At 33.1% G+C, this 21,070-nt stretch overlaps 2 long non-coding RNA genes across 3 annotated transcripts in view; one reads left to right on the forward strand and one right to left on the reverse strand.

Annotated features, from left to right (window-relative positions):
* The first annotated feature begins 1,281 nt into the window (after positions 1-1,281).
* Positions 1,282-20,074, forward strand: LOC140604595 (uncharacterized). 2 transcript variants are annotated; one of them, XR_012007412.1, is made up of 3 exons: positions 1,282-3,543; positions 18,901-18,929; positions 19,910-20,074. It is a non-coding gene; the product is annotated as an uncharacterized lncRNA (long non-coding RNA). The 2 variants fall into 2 exon arrangements; XR_012007413.1 differs by lacking the exon at positions 1,282-3,543 and adding an exon at positions 6,477-8,008.
* The window catches only part of LOC140604593 (uncharacterized), a 96,403-nt gene continuing 82,732 nt past the window's right edge, over positions 7,400-21,070 (reverse strand). Inside the window, exon 3 of the long non-coding RNA XR_012007411.1 lies at positions 7,400-7,715. This is a non-coding gene — a long non-coding RNA (uncharacterized lncRNA). The remainder of the gene's footprint in view (positions 7,716-21,070) is intronic.

The following is a 21,070-nucleotide window of genomic DNA, read 5'->3' on the forward strand; positions in this document are numbered from 1 at the left end:
GAAGGCTTGAAAATATTGATTGTTACAGTCAAATGTAGAGTGTATACACACACACACTTTAAGAGTAATATTCATTTCACTTATTTATTTCATTTATATTATGACCTATTAGGTAAGAGTACTGAAATCCAGTGATTTGAGGAATGTAGTTTCAATATTTCATTACCAATTATGTTAAAAAGATAATGGATATGGAGTATAAATATAAATATAGCTGTAACAGGCTCTTTTTACAATTTTAATGGTCCTTATCTAATTAACCATTTGCATTATATTTTCCTTATCTATATCACAACTCTGTAATTTATGAGAGTTTCTGTTATGCCAATAGAACAACTACCTAACAACTTTATCATGCCTCCCTAAACATTTTATGATGCCTTAATTCAATATCCCTGCTGTACCCAGTCGTTGTCAAAGATGACATGCTACTTTATACCTTTGATGAAATTTCAGACTAACAGAGCTTTGCCACAGAGAGAAAAATAAAAGATGTCATTTCTAAATTTAGGTGGCAGTATAAACCTTGGTTGAGGTTGGCAAGATCATGGCAAAGAAGGCTATTTGTCACAATAATCAGTAAAGTTAGGAGAAAAAGTTGTCTGTGCTATTAAAAACAAAAATAAAAACAAAGAAAAATATCTGGCAATATTTGTAATGAATTTATTGATATATTTATCTGGGATCTCTCTGAAAGCTTTGCTTCACATTCCCTAAAGTGCATAGATTATCAGTTACTCTAGTGTTCTTAATTTTATACTCTCAGAAAAAATAATACTCTCAGGCTTATATCTGATAATCAGTAAGATTTCAAAAAATTTTTTTAATTTTTATTTATTTATGATAGTCACAGAGAGAGAGAGAAAGAGAGAGAGAGAGAAAGAGAGGCAGAGACATAGGCAGAGGGAGAAGCAGGCTTCATGCACTGGGAGCCCGACGTGGGATTCGATCCCGGGTCTCCAGGATCGTGCCCTGGGCCAAAGGCAGGCGCCAAACTGCTGCGCCACCCAGGGATCCCAGATTTCAAAATTTTTGTTCAAAATTTTAAACCATGATTATTTGAAGATATTTTTCATATAAGGGAAAAAATTATAGCTGGAGTTTTAAAAATATATCTTTGATGATGTACCCTAAAATTCAGTTAGAATTATTGCAATGACTTAAAAGCAAAGAAATGTTGATTTACAGTTATGCAATAGACATACCTCTTTTCTAAAATTTAAGTTATATAAGTTTATTATAAGCATTTACTTATTCACATTCAAGCTTATATTCTTATAAAATGGAAAATGTAGATTTAAAAAATAATCAAACAGAATTTTGAGTGATAAACTAAGCTCCAGTTTTCAAACTAAGATCTTAATTTAAATAAGCTGGTTTAGTAAGGTAAAATAGTGTTAAAAATTATTCTAAAAATGTTGTTAGATGGCAGGTGTTAAAAATCACTTATTCTCTCAGTAGGAATTTTTTTAAAAGGTTGTATTTCAGAAGAAATAGTCATTACTAAATATGTATTTATATGTTGGAAAGGAAAAACTTACACATAGAAGACAGTTATTATGGGTTACGTTACATAGTATTCTTATAAACTTAGATGAATTAATTTATCTATAAGGGGTTTTTGGTTTATTTATTTCTATAATGTAAGTGAACACTAGATTATTTGCCTTCTGAAACTTGTCTAAATAAGCAACAATCACAGACACCTATATAGCAGTGTGATTTTACTTCACATCCAGCATGTTCCTACATCGCCTGGAAGCAAGGGTTTTGACAGAGTAAATGGAGTAGTAACTTTCTGAGAAAGAGAAAAATCGATGAATCTGTATTCAGCAGGAGCACCCTGCTGGTCTCAGCTGTCCAATGCTGAGCTATAAGTTTCCTTATTGATACACAGGGGCGACTCCATTTACTTTTTAAAAAAGTGCTCCCTCTAGATAACAATAAAAGAAAGATAATAAGTATCGATATTGTAGGAAGTTCCCTGTACAAGCTCTCTGGTAAACAGAAAAAAAATAGGTCAAGTTCTTCTGGAGTTCAGTGTTTGTACAGAATGAGTTCAGGATGATACACTCAGTGCCGTAACTCTATTAGCCATATCTATGAAATTTTCCTGAGTGCAACTTTAAGTATATTGTGTTCTTTATTTCTGGCACTTACGGTTAACATAAAATCTGAATGTAGCCTTCCACAGTTTCATCTTACATTTTTTTTTCCTACACAGATAGGTTAATACATGATATAACCAAGACTGTATGAGATTAAAATAATTTCTACTTCAGCTTTAATAGAGGAAACAACATCATGTAGAAAATCTTTGGGGATATTTCTAGAGGGAAATAACGTGCATATCAATTTTGATCCAGGTTTGCCACAATATCCCTACTCACAGAATAAATATTTATATAGTCACTATTAGAAGATAACACATAAAGAAGGTATCTCTAACTACTCCTATATCTCCACTTGCAGTCTTGGGCCATTCTATCTTCTGATTATTCTGTTGGGACTATGCATGTTATACTTGCTCATCCCAGCTTTATTTGCAATGCCTCTTATCTCTTGCCAAGCATAGCTCTGATTTCTGCGCACCTTCCTATTTGGGCAAGACATTAAAGGTTCTTATCATTTCCATTTCAAAGTGATCTTAGGGAAGTAGAAGAACTCAGAGTTCAGCTCTTAACAGGATGATACCCTTTGAAATAACCATTCCAATATTGTCCTTGAAATAACATCTGTAGCTTGCCATCAATGTTTTCTTTTCCCAATTCTGCTGTGGCTTTTACTCCTGCTAAATCATATAAAAAATAACTAACAGTTTTTTGTTTCCTCTAGAATATGTCCGTTAAGCTAATTGAAGAATTGTCTTAATGTTGCCTGCAGGCATTCATAAATGTTATATAAAATGTACCATCATCATTTGCTAAATGACTGAGAGTACACAGGATTGGCAAAATAGCTTTGCAGTCACATATTGGCTTCATTTGATGTTTTCTAATCACACATTTTTTTTTAACATTCTGCATTACTTTAATCTTTAATACCAAATCTACAAATGTGAATTCATGGAGACCCTCCACTATACTATGTTTTGGCAAATAATTATTGTTTTCAATGCCTAATAGCATTATGGGCTAAAAGATCACTATATTTTACCTGTTAGAAATTACAGTTTAATAGACAATGTGCATGAAAAGCAGCATTAATTTTTAGCAATTCTATTATTGTTCGATTAAACACTAAAACTTAAATTTTCAAATAAACACTTAGCTCTAGATTCTTCCTTCAATATAGCAAAAAATTAATAATATTGCAGGGACTTTTGGAACCAACTCTTTATTCAAGATATAAATCTCTCAAAAAGAATTTATTAAGAAATGTCTTTGCTAGGTGATTAAAAAGTAAATTAGAAAAATAAAAAAGCAAAATTATTTCAAGTGGACAATACCAATATTCTTGTCATCAAATGCCTATTCTCCTTTTCTTACTTAGAGATACAATTCCTGATATCTAGCATGACACCTAGCCACTTGTGCAATAGAGGTAAGTGGATTTGAAGGGAGGGATTATTGTCATTATCCCAAAATGAAAGCATCGATAGTTAAAGGACATTGTCCTTAGCCTGGAGTTTGGGGGATGGACGGGTGGGAGACAACAGAAACAATAAGCCAAAACAATAGCTATAAGAAAAATTCCCAATATTGTAAATAAAACGATCAACCTATAAAAGCATTTTTTTCTAATGGTCAACTAGTAAAAGGAACAAGAGCTAAGATATTATTAATGATTAACAGCAAACCAAAAGAGGAACTAAATAGCTGGGATGTCTGGAGAAAGTGGCTACAGCAAAGATGTTTGTCATTTATGCTTCGTGGCATTCAGATAATATTATACAAGGTCAAGATTCCAAGCTACAAAACAAATTCAATATTAATAAAAATCCAGAAACCTTCTTAGGCAAATTGCTGAACCTTATAATATTTATGTATTTATAAATTTATGTATTTATAACATTTATAAACATGTGTATGTTATAGGATATCTTATACTAAAGATCTTGAAGGTGAATCAGGCTGTAAAAACAAAGAATGGGGGAAAGTCTTTCCCTGGGTGTTATGAAGACATTATTATAGTCATAGTAATAAAAATAGTGTGGAATTTTCACAAGAACAGACAATCTGACCCATCTGCAAAATGGGAAAATTCAGAGATAGAATCAACTATGGAATTAGGTACCATAAAGAAAGAGAGAAAAGATAGTCTAGTAAAAGAGGGAAAAACTGTCAAACCATTTGAAAAAAAAATAATAATACTGCTTCCCTACCTAAAATGATATAATTTACAGAGAAAAAAAATTAAATGTAGTAAATGTGTGATGAGATACTCAACATCATTGGTCATCAGGAACATTAACAATAAAACAATAATTAAGTATTATTCTCCTCCTGTTAGTTTGGGACAAATTGGGAAGCTCGTTGGTGTCAAGTGTTGGCCCTGCTCTAGTGAAATGGAAACCTTCTGCACTACTGTTTAGTTCTGTAGACTGATTATTCTAGAAAGCAATCTCTCTTATCTCATAGTTATGGAAATTCATAATTCATTTCATCATCATAATTTTCTACTAAGTTTTGCTATGGTCATGAACTGCCTTTGAATTTCAGTGGCTCACAGTAACAGACCTATCCTTTTAGGCTTCCTTCCTTTCTTGGATAGTACTACATACCTATATAAATTAATTATAAATTTTAAAGGAATTATTTATTTATGGGGCACCAGGGTAGCTCAGTTAAGTGTCTGCCTTCAGCTCAGGTCATGATCCCAGGGTCCTGGGATCCAGCCCATGCCAGGCTCCTTGCTCAGTACAGAGTTTGCTTCTTCTTCTGCCCCTCCTCCTACTCATGCTCTCTCTCTCTCTTTCTAAAATAAATCTATTTATTTATTTGAGAGAGAGAGCACAAGCAAGAAGTCCAGAGGAAGAGAGAGAGAGAATCTCACACCTCACTCAGTGTACAGCCCAACGTGAGGCCTAATCTCATGACTCTAATATCATAACCTGAGCTGAAACCAAGAGTCAGATGCCTGACTGAGCCATCCGTGTGCCTCAAATTCTCACTTCCTAATTAGGGTTGTAAAATTACTACAATTTCCACTCTGATCTGTGTTTGATACATGCTTTATTTCATTTATTTTCTTCTAATTAGCAGTATCTTCTCCCCCACAAGTCATTTTTGAGTCTGTTTCACAAAATCATGTTTTTCACTTCATTAGCACTTTCCTAAATCACACCAACAAAAATTCAGGCCCAGAAGCTGTTACTAACCATTTTGTTTTTTCCTATTTCAATGTACCTTATAGGCTGCTCTTAATTTTGTTCTAATAGAAAGCAGATCTCACCATCTGACTCAAATACAGACCAACATGTGCTCAATGAAGTTAAAAGTATCTTGCCCAATAATCAAAGCACTTTATCCAATACTAAATTCACTTTTACATTTTTTTTGACTCACCAGCCAGATCTGGCTTTGAATTTCAGGTCTATAACTCACTAGATGTATACACTTATAAAGTTACTTAATCTCACTTGTCCTCTGAAAATGAGAATAATAATATAACCTACTTTACACAATTGTATAAGAATTAATATATGTAAAGTGTTAATCGTATCTATCACAAAGCAAGTATTAAAAGGATTATCTACCACTAATAATACATATTGCTAATATTATTATTCTATCCTATTATGTGCTGCAGCCAAATAAAGCATTTCTTCCCCCAGAACATCTCCTGAAAAGTCCTTTTCTTGTGTATTTGTCCATGGATATTCTTACAGATAATATCTTCATGTCCTTGTTTGCTTAACCATGATCTGACCTTTACTCAATGAGAACCTCTTCCCAGGAAAATTCTCAACGCCTTGGGTCAGAAATAATCTCTACCTCCAAATTTCCCATTGAAAGCCACACATTTAATAGGACAATCATTTATCTGCTTTTTTTTTTTTTTTTTTTTTTTTTTTTTTTTTTGTAGAGACCATATTTATTTGTGTCCCTCAGTAGAATGTAAATTTCTGTATTTGGAGAATATGTCAGCAGTTTGATATTTTTAATTCCCAGTGTTTAGTACAGTGCTTTGAACAACATAAATGCTCAAAAAATACTTACTGATTTAAATTTCAATTATACAAATAAGATGTAGCAATTATCAATCTCAAATTAGTTTCAAACTTTCTTTATATCTTATTATAATGATGAAATGCTCCTATGTGTGTGTATTTGCAACCTTACCAATATTCTAAGAAATGTGATTTTTCCTATTATTAGTCATAATTTCAATATGCCACATTTTCCATTTTTACATGTCAGGTAGGTGACAGTTTCCTTCACTCATGACTCTTCCTTTACAATTCCTTTATCTCATATAGTGAATTATTCATAAATATGAAAATCTGATCAATAAAATTTAGTGCTAAAGTATGGTAAGAGGCAGTATTTTTCAATGTTCAAACTAGTAATAAAATGATTATTTCATAACCACCTAAAATGTAACCAAAAGTAGATTTCTTTCCCCAAACTTATAGGAAAAAAAATACATTGGCAGAAGAGTGTTAGTCTTACCAAAAAAACCTGTTTACATTTCCTTGTTCCTGTGTTTAAATGAGGTCCCTTAATTACTCTTGACAGTGGACATTTAGCCAACCTATTTGCTACTTTTGAGCCAAGGCAACTATATGAGTTAAGGACAAATGGGGCTAGGCAGGGCTAGGTAGGGGGCCATGGAAGTAGGCTCACAAAAATCCCCAAAATGCTGAGGTATAAGGAAACCAGAGATAAAGGAACAAGCCAGACCACCCTGCCCTAGATGTGGGTGAGGAAGGTATCTTTTTATGACAGTCATCTGTGACCAACAAAGGATAACCAGACCCCAAAGAAGAAGTAAGGCATCAAAGACGTTATCACTAGTCCTTACTCAGTGGTGATATCAGTAGACAATGTTAAAAGATTTAAGTTCCCTGGTTGGCTTCCAGTAAAAGACCAACCCTACAAGCCCGCAGTGGCAACCCAGTAGGGACATCTCTCACTTCTGAGAACTTTCTCTGTGTTTACTAAACTTTTATTCCTTTACTCACTCTCCTTTGTCTGCAAGATTCATTCTTTGACTCTGTGAGATAAGAGCCAAACTCTCCCATCATAGATAGTTTTATTGTTTATAAATATTTTTTCCAAATTCTCTCATCTGAGTAGTTAATAGATGATAGAATTAGAACATCCAAACAGCCGAAATTTTAAAGAGTATCATGCTATAAAGGAGAGTCACTCAACTCTCATCTATCTCCCTACTTATCTATAACATTACATATTTTTTCTCAAATCATCAAGGTATGAAATACATACACACAAAGTTGTTCTTGGCTTAAGCACTAAGGTCTTCAGGGTTTATTTATTATTGCATTAACCCAGCCTATTCTGACTAATAATACTGACTTAAAAAAGGAAAGGACAAAAAGCCATTCACGGGCCCTTATTTTAAGGAATGAAAACACTGTAAATAAAATCTTTCCTTTTGTTCTAGCTATTTCTACTTGGTTGGTTAATAGAAAATATTTTCCATAAATAGTTACAGATTTCATTTGTATTCAGATATTTTTCTTTTTGTTGACGTTCATTTTTGGTAGTGAAGCCATCTTTTCCCAAAGCAGGTTCCACAAAGCATTAGGTCTATAGTATATGAAAAAAGAAATTTATAAGGCGAGAAATATCCTACAGAATTAGCTAATTTAATTTATAAGGCATCTGTTAAGTTACAATTTTTATTTTCATAAATAAAGCTCAATTTTTAAAAAAAGAGTAATTTCTAAAATGACAGATCTCAGTTAACCCTGATACCAACTGAAATATTTTTCCTCCAGCTTTTCACCTGACATGCCATGCATTCGCAAAGATGTGAATATAAGCTCTTCCTCTCTCTGAGTTCAATCCATCTTAAAATTTTCCTACAATAAGAAGCACTGGTAAGCAATATGTACTTTATTAAATTTGATAAAGTTGAAGAAGAGTGTATGTATCTCAGGCATCACATAGCAAAAATATTCTTTCCTCAAGAAACTTTTTCATCCATGATGCTCTTGGTTTTCTATCTTTTCTTTTCTTGCATTTTTTGGATCTCCTCTGCCCTCCTTCAAACAGTCCTCAGCTTTTCATCCTTTCTTACTGAATGGATCAAATTTATCCTTTTTGTTGTACAGAGAATTTCAACAAATTTCTCTAAAGTCTGGGTTCCAGCAGTATATACTGAGTGTAGGCCAAGTACTGAACAAATTGCTGCCTTTTTTAAATGAGTGGCTCCCCACTCTAAAGAATGCTGATAAATATAATATCCTCAATCTTGTTATTCTTAGATGGCCTGAACTCACCAACCAGTTTATTAGATTCTTTCACAACCTTAAATGTCAGTCTAAATGTTGCTTCTTTTTAAAAAACACCTCTGAACCTTTACACCTTTCTCTGTCCATAAAGTTTCACTGTGCATCTCTCTAAATAGCAATTATTCTGCAGAGTGGCAAATATTTTTCTACTCCATTGGAAACTGAAAAGCCATCAAGTCAGTTAAGGGAATTTTCATCCTGTGAGATCATAAGAGAGGAAGGGAAAAAAAGTGGCTGCATTCAAAATTAAAGGAGGATCAAGCATATATCTATCTCTCTATATATACACATTTGTTTCTGTTATTGTTTTTTAGTGTTATTATTTTTGCCCTGTTCTTATTTTTGTCTTCCACTCTTTTTCTGTGTTTTGTGGTTTTAACTGGACAGTTACAGTTACATTTTTCTCCTTTTTTTATAGCATATCAATACTTGATTTGTTTGTTTTTAACATTTTTTCTCCTAGTTGCCCTGTAGTTTGCAATATACATTTACAACTAATCCATGACCACTTTCAAACAACGGTATGTCATTTAACAGATACTGTGAGTACTTTATAATAACACCACAATCCTAGTCCCCTCCTGTTTTCTCTTGTCTTGTGTCTTTCAATTTACTTGTATATGGGCATCCACAAGCATGTATATATTCATTATATATATATATGTATATATATACATATATATATATATATAAGTATGTATAATCAAATTCATTGTTGGTATCATTTTGAACAAATTGTTCTCGGTTAGATCAATTAACAATAGGAACAGTTTAAATTTTGCCTTCCCTTACTTCGTTAATGCTCTCTCTTTATGTGGAAATTAGTTTCCAATGTGTATCATTTCTATTCACTCTAAAGAAACTCTCAAAGTTTTGTACACATCTACTGGCAACTAATTCCCTCAATTTTATTTGTCTAAAATAGCCTTTATTTCTCCTTCACTTTTGAAGCATAATTTTGTAGGGTACAAAATTCTATGTTGATGTTATTTTTCTCTCAATGTTTTAAATATGTAGTTCACTTTTTTCTTGCTTGCATAGTTTCTTAGAAGTAGGATGCAATTCTAAGTGCTGTTTTTCTATCGGTAAAGTGTTTTTCCTCAACTTCTGGTTTCTTTCAGGAGTTTATCTTTTGCTTTATTTTCCGGGTAGTTTGAAAATTATGTGCCCAGGTGTCATTATTAGCATTTATCCTACTAGTGTTCTCTGATTCAGAAAAGAAACAAACAACAATGAGCCACCACTTGAGTGAACTTCAAGGAAAACACTAACTTTCGGGGAAGGCCAAATTCACAACAGAGCAAAATGTTGAGAAGAATGTTCAAAGAAGACATTGAGGATCTGGGCAACTTCCAATTATAAGGGAACACTGAAGAGTCTTCAAGAGTGTGGGGGAGTAATAGGGAAGAGAAACTGATAGAAACCCGAAAAACGTATAAAACTTAGAGTCTTGGAGTTAAGATTGACCTGTGATTCCTATTGTCACTGATATGGAAGAAATTTAATTCCCAATCATCCTGGTGGGCTTGTTGCATAGAATTATGGAGAAACAGGGTGAAAGGATGGAGAGAAGAATGGGTATCTAAGATTTCTCTTAATCTCTGTTTAAAGAAACATGTGGGCTGGGGAAGGTAGGTTCTTATTTCAATCACATTGTTGCTTTTTTGATCTGTGATGCTGATGCTCAATGTCCTAGTTGGGATATGTATGTCTAGCAAGGATGAAGGGGGTTATTCTACTCTGTTAGGAAGGGGCAAGTTGCACATATGTCATAGGTCTTCTCTTAACTCCTATTGATGGAATTGAGCACCTTCAGGAAATAGGATGTTTTTCTGATGTTGAACTTTTTATCCCCTAATAAAAGGAAAAGAAACCATAAGAAAATTTGGCTTCAGTCGTTTGTGTGAATGTCTTTCTTATACTCTTGTAAGTAGGTAGACATCCTGGAAACTATGATCTTACTCTAAGGATGTTGGCTCTGTTTGGGAATATCAAAAATGAATTGTGAATGTGTTGACTTTTTTTTATTGCATGAATAGAGGGAAAAGTTAATTGGGTAATGGAAAAAATTATAGTTTTACTAAAATAACCAATTAATTGTTTAGAATTGAAATAAATGGAAAGAAAAAAACTACTTTTTCTATTCAACATTTTCATTCATAGGACAAGCAAGATTTTTTTAAGGCTTGAAATTCAATGTGACTATAAGAAAAATTTATGCTTTATGCATATCTTTCCCAAAACTGACATTAAAATAAGCTCTACACCTACTGTTATTACAATAGGGCAGAAATGAAGTTTATCAGAAGTATTAGTGCCAAGGCTAGGCAAAGGAATATGAAAGAGTTGCAGAGATATTTTTTTTTTGAGTTGCAGAGATATTTGTAAAAGGTATATTGAAGCAGTGCTGGTGAAGAATTTTACTGTTGGCTGAGACGAGCAAAGAATAATGTATAAGGCGACACTAATTCACTGTATTATATTCAGAAGGTGAATGATGTGATTTAAAGAATTTTATCTCAGTTTAATTCAATAGTTCAGAATCACTCAGCATTAAATTAGACTCCTGTTAAGACTATATATCAGGGTCTAAGTATTACAATTTTAACTTTGTTTTGATCTTCTCCAAACTTTCTCTCTTACTTCCTATGCTTTCTTGTTTTATCATTCCTGACATTAGTCTTCACATATATGTTTCGTTTTATCTGTATCTTACACTTCCACAAAGTAGGGCTTCTAAAATACCTCACTATCATTCTTATCAATTAAATTTCTAACTTAAATTTACAAAAAAAATTAGTCGTCTAAATTTAACTTACAACTACTCTTCTCATTTTCAGCTTGTCTGGGAACTATGATAGATTAAATTATAGAAGAGTATGACTTTCACACCTGTGAACTTTCATAAAACTTGATAAAAATCAAGGCAGTAATCCTGCCTGATGATACGGAATTAAAGAAAGAAATATTTCTTTTTTCATTATGAAATATGAAAAGTACTACCGACTCTTTCTCATGTGTTTCTCAAATATTTTTCTGGTCATATTTTTCATACATTAAAAGAAGCAGCAATAGTACCATCTCCCTGACACATGAGATATAATTAAAATGCAATAAATACAAAGCTAAAAGAGTTATATTTTAATTTTCTTTTTTTAATACTTTATTTTTTTTAATTTTTATTTATTTATGATAGTCACAGAGAGAGAGAGAGAGACAGAGAGGCAGAGACACAGGCAGAGGGAGAAGCAGACTCCATGCACCGGGAGCTCGATGTGGGATTTGATCCCGGGTCTCCAGGATCGCACCCTGGGCCAAAGACAGGCGCTAAACCGCTGCGCCACCCAGGGATCCCTATTTTAATTTTCATTTTAAGTTTAACACATTTAGTAATAAAAACAATGACAGAAAAATATATGCACATAGAGATATAGTTATATATGTGTACATAGAGCTATAATATGCATACCAGATATTATAACATGAAAAATACTTTCATGAAATATTACAATGGCCAGACAAAAAGAACTTCAGTCATTTTCTTTTTATGAAGTCACTAAACACAATAATTATCTAAGATATTCAAAATTTGAGGTAATTCTAATATTAATAAAACTTCATTGCAGTTTTGAATAAAGTTTTTGTTAAAATAAGCCAACAAAAATATTTTAAAGAGTTCCAAAATTACAGACTTGGAAACAGAATCAGGCTAGGTACCTGACATCCAGTGATAAAATAAAAATTAAGTGTTACACTCCTAAGTATAATAAAGTGATGTGTTTCAATTGCTCTCATGTGAATTCCCTACTGTCATGTAAAATTCCACCTCAGCATAGTTATTCAAATTGTAATGTTTACTGTATACAAAGATTATGTGCCTTCTATCAATGTCTTTAAAAATGAATAAAGAAAGAAAGAAAGATTAACAGGAACACAGAATGAAAACCATGCCATGTAAAGACTACTGTTGTTGTGGTAACAGAAACAGACACTGTATTGCTTAGCCTTGTTGTCAGTATAATCCATTCCAATGTGATGTGTGAAAGAGTCTCATAAAGGAGGAGAATGCACAGATTATATTGTGGTATCTTTACTAAGCAGTTTTTCAAAGAATAAACCCTTCATATGCATAACAATCTTTATCTGCTCTTGCAGGTTTGTAGTTTTTTGTATTTATCAATAGGTTTTCAAAAATACATGCACATTTATTGTTGACATTATAGTATTTTATTCTTTCTAATACATATCACAGTAATTACGTGACACAGGGAAGCACAACAACATTTTATCTAGCTATTTTATCTAATTGTTATATCATCCATAATTGATTTTGTATTACATCTCGATATAGCAATCATTGATTTGAAATTTAGGAAGTATTATGAAATCCATTACTATCAAGAGAGTACAAGTAGTAGAAAACAACTTAAATAACAAAAATAAATGCATTTTTAGAGTTGATACCAAAAGCAAAGACAAGAAAACCAAAAATAAACAAGTGGAACTACACCAAACTAAAAATCCGCACAGCAAAAGAAACCATCAAAAACAAGAAATAGTAACCTATGGAGTGGAAGAAAATATTTATTAATGACGTATGTGATATGTGGTTACTATCCTAAGGAGAGAAAGAGCTCATATAACTCAATGACAACAACAACAACAATGATTCAAAAATGGTCAGAGGAATTGAATAAACATTTTTTCCAAAGAAGGGTCATAGACAATTAACAAGTATAGGAAAAGTGCTCAATACCACTTAATTATCAGAGAGCTGCAAAACAAAACCACAATGAGATGTGATCTCGTACTATTAGAATGACCTACATCAAAAATATAAGACATAATGTATTGACAAGGATAAATGAAATGGAACCCGTATGCACTGTTGGTGGGAATGTGAACTGGTGCAGCCACTATGGAAAACAGTAGGGAGGTTCCTCAAAAAGTTAAAAATAGGACTACCATATAACACAGCAATTCCATTTCTTGGTATATATCCAAAGGACACAAAGTCACTATGTCAAGGAGATATCTACAGCACTATGTATCCTGTAGCATTATTTAAATAACCAAGACATGGAAACAATCTAAGTGCCCATCAGTGAATAAATGGATAAAGAAAATGTAATATATCATGATAACATGGATGAACTTGAGAGCCATTATAATACATGAAATAAGTCAGGTTGTTGAGAAAGGACACTTATATGTGATTTAACTTATATGTGGAATCTCAAAAAAAAATCTTTCATAGAAATGTAAAGCAAATTGTTGGTTCCCAAAGTCAAGGGCGCTTGGAGGGAATGGGTAAAGGCGATCAGAAGATATAAACTGCTACTAATAAGATAAATGAATTCTGGCGATATAATGTACAATATCGTAACTAGGTTACTAATACTGTAATGCATATCGGAAAGTTGCTAAGAGAGTAGATCTTAAAAGTTTTTAGCTTCATTTGTATTGAAACTCTACTGTTTGGTATGTACACATCTCAATCATTATATCTTCCTGATTGGTCCTTTTATCCTCACTTTGTCTCTAGTAATTTTCTTTACTATCATCTGTATGTTTTCCTTTTGTTTTGTTTTTATTTTCTTAACTTATCTCCCACCCCCACCTCCCTTCTGATAACATCAGTTTGCTTTCTATAGTTAAGAGCCTGTTTCTTGGTTTGCCTTTTTTTTTTTACTTTCCATGTACCTATGTCATTTAATTTGACTTTGATATGAATTTCTTATAAAGAGCACAGAGTTGGGGGGCGCCTGGATGGCTCAGTCAGTTGTACACCTGACCCTTGTGTTTGGCTCAGGTCATGATCTCAGAGTCCTGCAATAGAGTCCAGCTTCACTCCATGTTCAGCAGGGAGTCTGCTTGAGATTCTCTTTCTCTGTCCCTCTTACGCTCAAATAAATCTTTGAAGAGGACAAAGTTGGGTCTTATTTTTTAATCCACTCTATCAGTCTTTCTTTTTGGGGGGAGGTATATTAGTATCACTTATATTTAATATAACTTCTGAGATGGTACAGCTCTGTCATTTTTTTAAATGTGTCCTCTGTTTGTTGTCCCTTTGTTTTTTATCTTGCCTTCCTTTGGGTCATTTGAACATATTTTTTTTCTTCTCTCTATATTTAATTATACTGCTTATGAATGTATCTCTTGCAGTTTTAAAAATCTTTTTTTAAACTCTCAATAAGGGCAGCCCAGGTGGCTCAGTGGGTTAGCACTGCCTTTAGCCCAGGGCGTGATCCTAGAGAACCTGGATGGAGTCCAACATCAGGCTCCCTGCATGGAGCCTGCTTCTCCATCTGCCTGTGTCTCTGCCTCTCTCTCTCTCTGTGTCTCTATGAATAAATAAATAAAATATTAAAAAATAAACTCTCAATAAATAATTCAAGAGTTCTAAACCACATTTCTGAGTCATGCTTGCTAATATGGAGAAATAGTTCAATAACCTCAAGAAATTGAGAATCTAGTTCATAAAGGTTAGCTCTTTCTTCTTTAAACCAATGGATTATTATTAAGCACATCCCTCATTTTTCAAATGAAATCTTACAGAAATGATGCTAGATACTTATAGTTACCCAGGACTCCTGCAGACCTCTGACTAAATGAAGAATAAGACATTACCCTTTCAGATATGTAAAGATAGCATCCATTTTCTTCTTTTATATGTAAAACTAAATTTGCACTTATAAAGCAATATGATGCAACTCTTTTCTTTAGTGGTATATAATAACTTTCTTTCCCATTCCTTTTCAGTTGCCTAATATTATCATCATACTATAGATATTGATACCACTACAATGTCAGCCACTAAATATTTTCTGAATAAAGACTCCTATTCATCCTTCTTCAATTGTTTCTGCTGTCCTATAATTAATGGCAATGCTACTTCCAATCTGCAGTTTTGAATCACCACTGCTTTGCAGTTATACTACAAAGAATTTATAAGATACTTTAGAACATACAGGAAGAAAAAAATGCATTCTTAGATAAATCCAAAAGTTAACATTTTCTGTAACTGCTGCTAAACTATGGATAGCATCACACTTCAAAAGGGGCTTTGGATTGTCCAGACATCTAACATCCTTAAGGAATTTATTCTCTATCTAAAAAATGATGAACCCACCAAGTCCAGTCATATGATTTAGAATGCTTACTACTGAATTACCAGAATTCTGTGTGAGTGATATAGCACATTAAAAAAAGATTTTAATTATTCATAGGAGACCCAGAGAGAGGCAGAGACACAGGCAGCGGGAGAAGCAGGCTCCATCCAGGGAGCCTGATGTGGAACTCGATCCCAGGATCCCAGGATCATGACCTGAGCCAAAGGCATATGCTCAACCACTGAGCCACCCTGGTGCCCAGTAAAAAAAAATTCTTATGGGTGGTAAATAGTTCATGCTGTAATTAATCACCTAATATTTTGTATGATGTTCCTAAAACATGGTCTGAGGACACCTGGAATCAGAATTACTATGTTTGAGAATTATTTAAATACTTCTAGACATATATTGTATTTCTGCTAGTGAAGACTGAAATTAGCTATTAGACAAGCTTTCAAGTAATATATATGTAGAGTAAAATTTCAAAGTTGGCCTAAATATGAATGAATTATACATTTTTTTTGTTTTTTAATCCTAAAAGTAAGACTTGGGGTGAACATGAAAATATTGGATCTTGTATATCGTTGAGCTACAATGCTACTAAAAATGGGAAACCATATATATAGAAGATATGGTAATGGTAATAAATTCTTGCATACTTTAGAATGCCACTGAGTGATGTCAGTGACTGACTGTGGTTGATTCCAAATCATTAAATTTTTATTTTTTTAAGATTTTCTTTTTTAAAAAATTTTTATTTATTTATGATAGTCACAGAGAGAGAGAGAGAGAGAGGGAGAGAAGCAGAGACACAGGCTGAGGGAGAAGCAGGCTCCATGCACCGGGAGCCCAACGTGGGATTCGATCCCGGGTCTCCAGGATCACACCCTGGGCCAAAGGCAGGCGCCAAACCGCTGCGCCACCCAGGGATCCCGAATCATTAAATTTTTGTTAGAATTAGATGTTCATAAAATATTGCAAAAGATCATCAATCATTTAAAGTATTCTAAAGTGTTGAGAATTTTTTTAGATTTCCTTTTACCAAAGACAGTTTATCTTAAACTACTTGAAAATAATCGAAATCATGCTATTAAAATTCATTTTAATAAAAGTATTTTTTTTGTTTTTATAGAACTATTGTGTCCATTACTTTAAATGTCTACATGATTGATTGGCATTTTAAAATCTTTGACATATACAATTCTTATTTTAAATTAAAGATTTCCTGGGATCTATAAATAGAAATTTCTATTTACAATAGTATAAAGTTGTATGGGAAGGAGGTAAAAGAAGTTAAAGAAACAAGCAACAGATTTTAAAATTCCTTTTTTACTCAAATGATCCAATTTGAGCTGGAATACAACTCAAGCAATCTGTAGGGTGTCAGTAAGAAACAGAGCAGCAGATGAGTAGGAACTGACATTTGTGGCTTGGGAAAGAATTTGGCAAGGAGAGCAAAAAACAAGTAGTTACAGTGCTCTAAATGGCCATAAAAGTATAGTCTTCTGAAAAACATAGGACAGTTTAAATTCGTATTTTTATTTTCTTCCTCTATTAAGTGATACATATTTGGCAGTAGGGCTATAAGTGAGAAGTCAAAATATTCTTCCTAAAAACAATACAAGCAAGCATTTTATGAAGAATAGTAATGCAGAAAAGCATATTTTTATATTTGATAGATATTTAAAATATTTAATGTAAATCTGCAATACTTGGAAAATACATCTCAGGTTCCATCCATAACAATCTTGCAAAAATCATAGGATTTTATTGTTCAAAACCTCCTGAGGTTTGCATAATTATCCCCTCAAAAGACAAAACCTATGAGAACAGTTGAATGTGTTGCCTTTATGCTGATCTCTATGAGTTACAATACCTAATAAATTATCAAGATGAACTAGGGATCAGAGATATTAAGTCTACACAGGGTCTATGGCCATTGATATAATTTCAGATCTTCAATTAAAATAAAATTGACAATGCACAGATTCATTGCCAAAAACCAAGAGTCATATTGTCAGGTCAAAATCAAATGCTAGAGAATATATGCATTTATGGTAAAGAAATAAACAAAAAAAATGCTAATGCAAAATCCTGTTCTTCTGTGATATTAAGTCAGTCTTCTCTTTATGACTTTTAGAAATATCTTAAATGCAGTAAGCCCCATGATAATAATACCCCTTACCATAATAACCGATATTTGAATATAATGTGAATTTTTAATTGACTCATAGTGTCCAATAAAGTTCACATTTACATGTTTTTTAAAAATTAATAAAGTAGCAGGGGAAGTGCCATGTAGAGCAATAGCTGGTCCTCAACAAATACTTGTTAATTGACAGGCTGAATGAATGAATAGACTGGCTTTCCTCATTTATTGGTAATTATTGCTACAGATTCCCATATTATTAGAAGGGCATGTATTGGTTCCGGTTTTAATTTGCATATATATATATTTTTAATTAAGTATAGTTTGCATCAGAGCATAGTTTTCATCCTACTGGGCCTTATGGTTTCTGTTTGGTAGGACTCTACACTGCTACAGGCATTTAAAAAATATTACCTAGGGCACTTGGGTGGCTCAGTCAGTTAAGCGTCTCCCTTTGGTTCAGGTCTCCGGTCCTGGGATTGAGTCTCACATTGGGCTCCCATGGAGTTTGCCTCTCCTTCTGTCCTTCTTCCTGGCTCATTCTCTCTCTCTCTCTCTCTCTCTCTCTGTCTCTCTCTCTCTCAAAAATTAATAAAATCTTAAAAAAGTTTTGACTGAATCCCTACTATGCATAAAGTAGAATTATTTATTGCTAGTTTGGAAAAAAAATCTCCATACTTAGCTCCAGGGATGACTGGAGATTCTGGTGTCAATTCTTGACAAGATAAGGAGGAATGAGTCAAATAATGATTTTTGAAACATTCTTTAGTTTGACCCCTCCTTGGGTAGGGCCGACTTGTTTACTGGTGGCTTTTACCTGGTATAATCTGAGAGGCAGCTTGACTTGGCTACATAACCTGAGGAAAAAGGCCCCATGGAAAACTTCCGTGGAAGTTCTCCTAAAATGAAGATTTCTTGCACGTTATCTTGGTGGTTCATACTCCAAAGACCAAGTACATTCTATATAATTGAGAAAAATCCCAGGTATATATATATATATATATGTTCACTGCTTGGTTGGGTCTTCAGAAGCCTTTAAAAGTCTTACATGAAAATGTTCTGTGGCATTTTGAGAGTACTTTCAATTGCTGAAAATGTATAAACTTTGCAGTCAATTATGAAATGAATTGATGGAAATTCAATATTGTACAGGTAGGTATTACACTGTCATGGCGTGCACAGTACCCTCTTTATAGCTCATTCTTTTTTCTTTACAGATAATCTCAATCTTCTCTCATACTTCCAGGTACCATACATTAGCCTTTTTCAAAAGCAAGCTAATAAAATAGTACTTTAAGCTGTTCTATATTTTGTTTCAAGTGTTTAATTCTTTCATAATTTGTGGTGTGACAAAAATGTTCAGGAAACTAAATATTTTGTGCAGAATAGCAAGATAACATGAAAAATATCTCAGAAAAGACTATTAAACATGGCTCACACCTTACTTAAAACATACTATAAGCATCTTTTTGCCTCTAAAAATGATTTAGGTTCAGTGATTTCTTTAATGGAGACTCAGATTTGATCATGATTATTGGAAATAAATTTAGGACTAGGATATAGGTATTTATAGTTGTATTTTGTGATTATAGCTGAGATCTCAGTTAATGCCTGGGAAATTCATATTTATTTACAGAAAGGGACACAGGACTTTGAGGACATTCTATTTTCTTTATTTCAATTAATATTGACTCTAATACACTAATAAACTGTTAAACACCATGGTCCATACTTTTTCAAATATTATGTTAATTTTTATTAGAGTAATAGAAGTGTATCTTATAAAAAACTAGTGCTGAAGTTTAAAATGTTGGCAATCCTATTGATATCTACAGTTATCATTCTATATAAAAATGTTTATATCATTTTTGATTGATCAATTTTTATGACTAAATAAATCCTTTAATAGAAAAACATGGTTTTAAAAAATCCACTGCTATCTTTCTACCAGTAAATATGATTCTTTAAAGTTAAATCCTCAGTTAATAATATTATCATTATAATAATGCTTAATGATGAGTCAAAAATACCATCATGATTCCTTTTTTGAAAACATTTGTATTATCTGAACTTAATAACTGAATTTTATTTTACATTTTCATAAATTTCTACAAGCTTATTATAAATTTCTATTCTCAAAATTTTATACAGATCTTTAAAATGCTAAACAAAATATTTCTTTCCAAATACTCCAACTCAGCCTACACTTTCATATTTTTCTTGTAGAAATATCTTCCAAATGGGATGCCTGGGTGGCTCAGCAGTTCAGCATCTGCCTTTGACTCAGAGCGTGATCCCAAAGTCCCGGGATCGGGATCAAGTCTCGCATCAAGCTCCCTGCAGGGAGCCTGCTTCTCCCTCTGCCTGTGTGTCTGCCTTTCTCTCTGTGTGTTTCTCATGAATAAATAAATAAAATCTTAAAAAAGGAAATATCTTCCAAAGCATCCAAATTTCTGTTAAAATGGTCAAATTGATCTTTAAGCCTACTGCATATGTATTATAATGTTCCCAATGTCTGTTGATGTATATGACCTACTCTAGGCTTAATAACCATCAGTAGATACTTCGATAGTGAAACTGTAATTTCAGTAGCAATTGGCAAGCATAACTTGTTTTTGCTACACATGTTGTCAGCTGAGGTGATTGGCATGCTGAGGATGATTAGACAGGCGGATGCTGGCATACATGAAGATTTGCTCCTTCATATGTGTGTTGATTGATTCAGGCTACAGGCTAGATCTTGGTCTGTAGACTAGAGCAGCTATAAGGGGCTACTATATGGCTTCCTCACAGCATGATGTCTGTGTTTCAAGAGCAAGATTCTTAAAAGAACAAGGCAGGATTTCATGATTTTTTTTATGCCTGCCTTTGGAAAACACATAGCTTTACTTACGCCATCTTCTTTGGGGATACAGAAACAATCATTCAACAAAGTGGAGAGGAATGGAACCCTTCAGCCAATGGTAAGACTATCTGTCATATTGTAACGGCATGTGGGGTGGGATATGTCATAGTGGCCCTATTTGGAAAGTGTAAGTAGTCATACACCACATGACTCTTCTCTGTTAAATTCTCAACTCCACGTTCCTCTTAGATAAGTGAAGTACAGCTCTCAGCCTCTGTGAAACGGTTTATGGATAATAATGCACGTTCAAATAGATAGATGATGATGATGAAGATAGGTAGACAGATAAATAGATAGATGATAAAATAAACATTGGAAAGAAAACATTTAACTAGTGGTTTAAAAAAGAAAAAAATGTAATAAAAGTAAGGAAGGAATTACCATATATAAAAATAAAATTATATGAAGTTATATGGCTAATTGCGCTATACACTGTGACTAATTGCAACTATATATAATTATATATTTTTTTTACTTTATTG

Source organism: Canis lupus, chromosome 15 (assembly GCF_048164855.1).
Source record: "Canis lupus baileyi chromosome 15, mCanLup2.hap1, whole genome shotgun sequence".
Taxonomy (NCBI): Eukaryota; Metazoa; Chordata; class Mammalia; order Carnivora; family Canidae; genus Canis; species Canis lupus.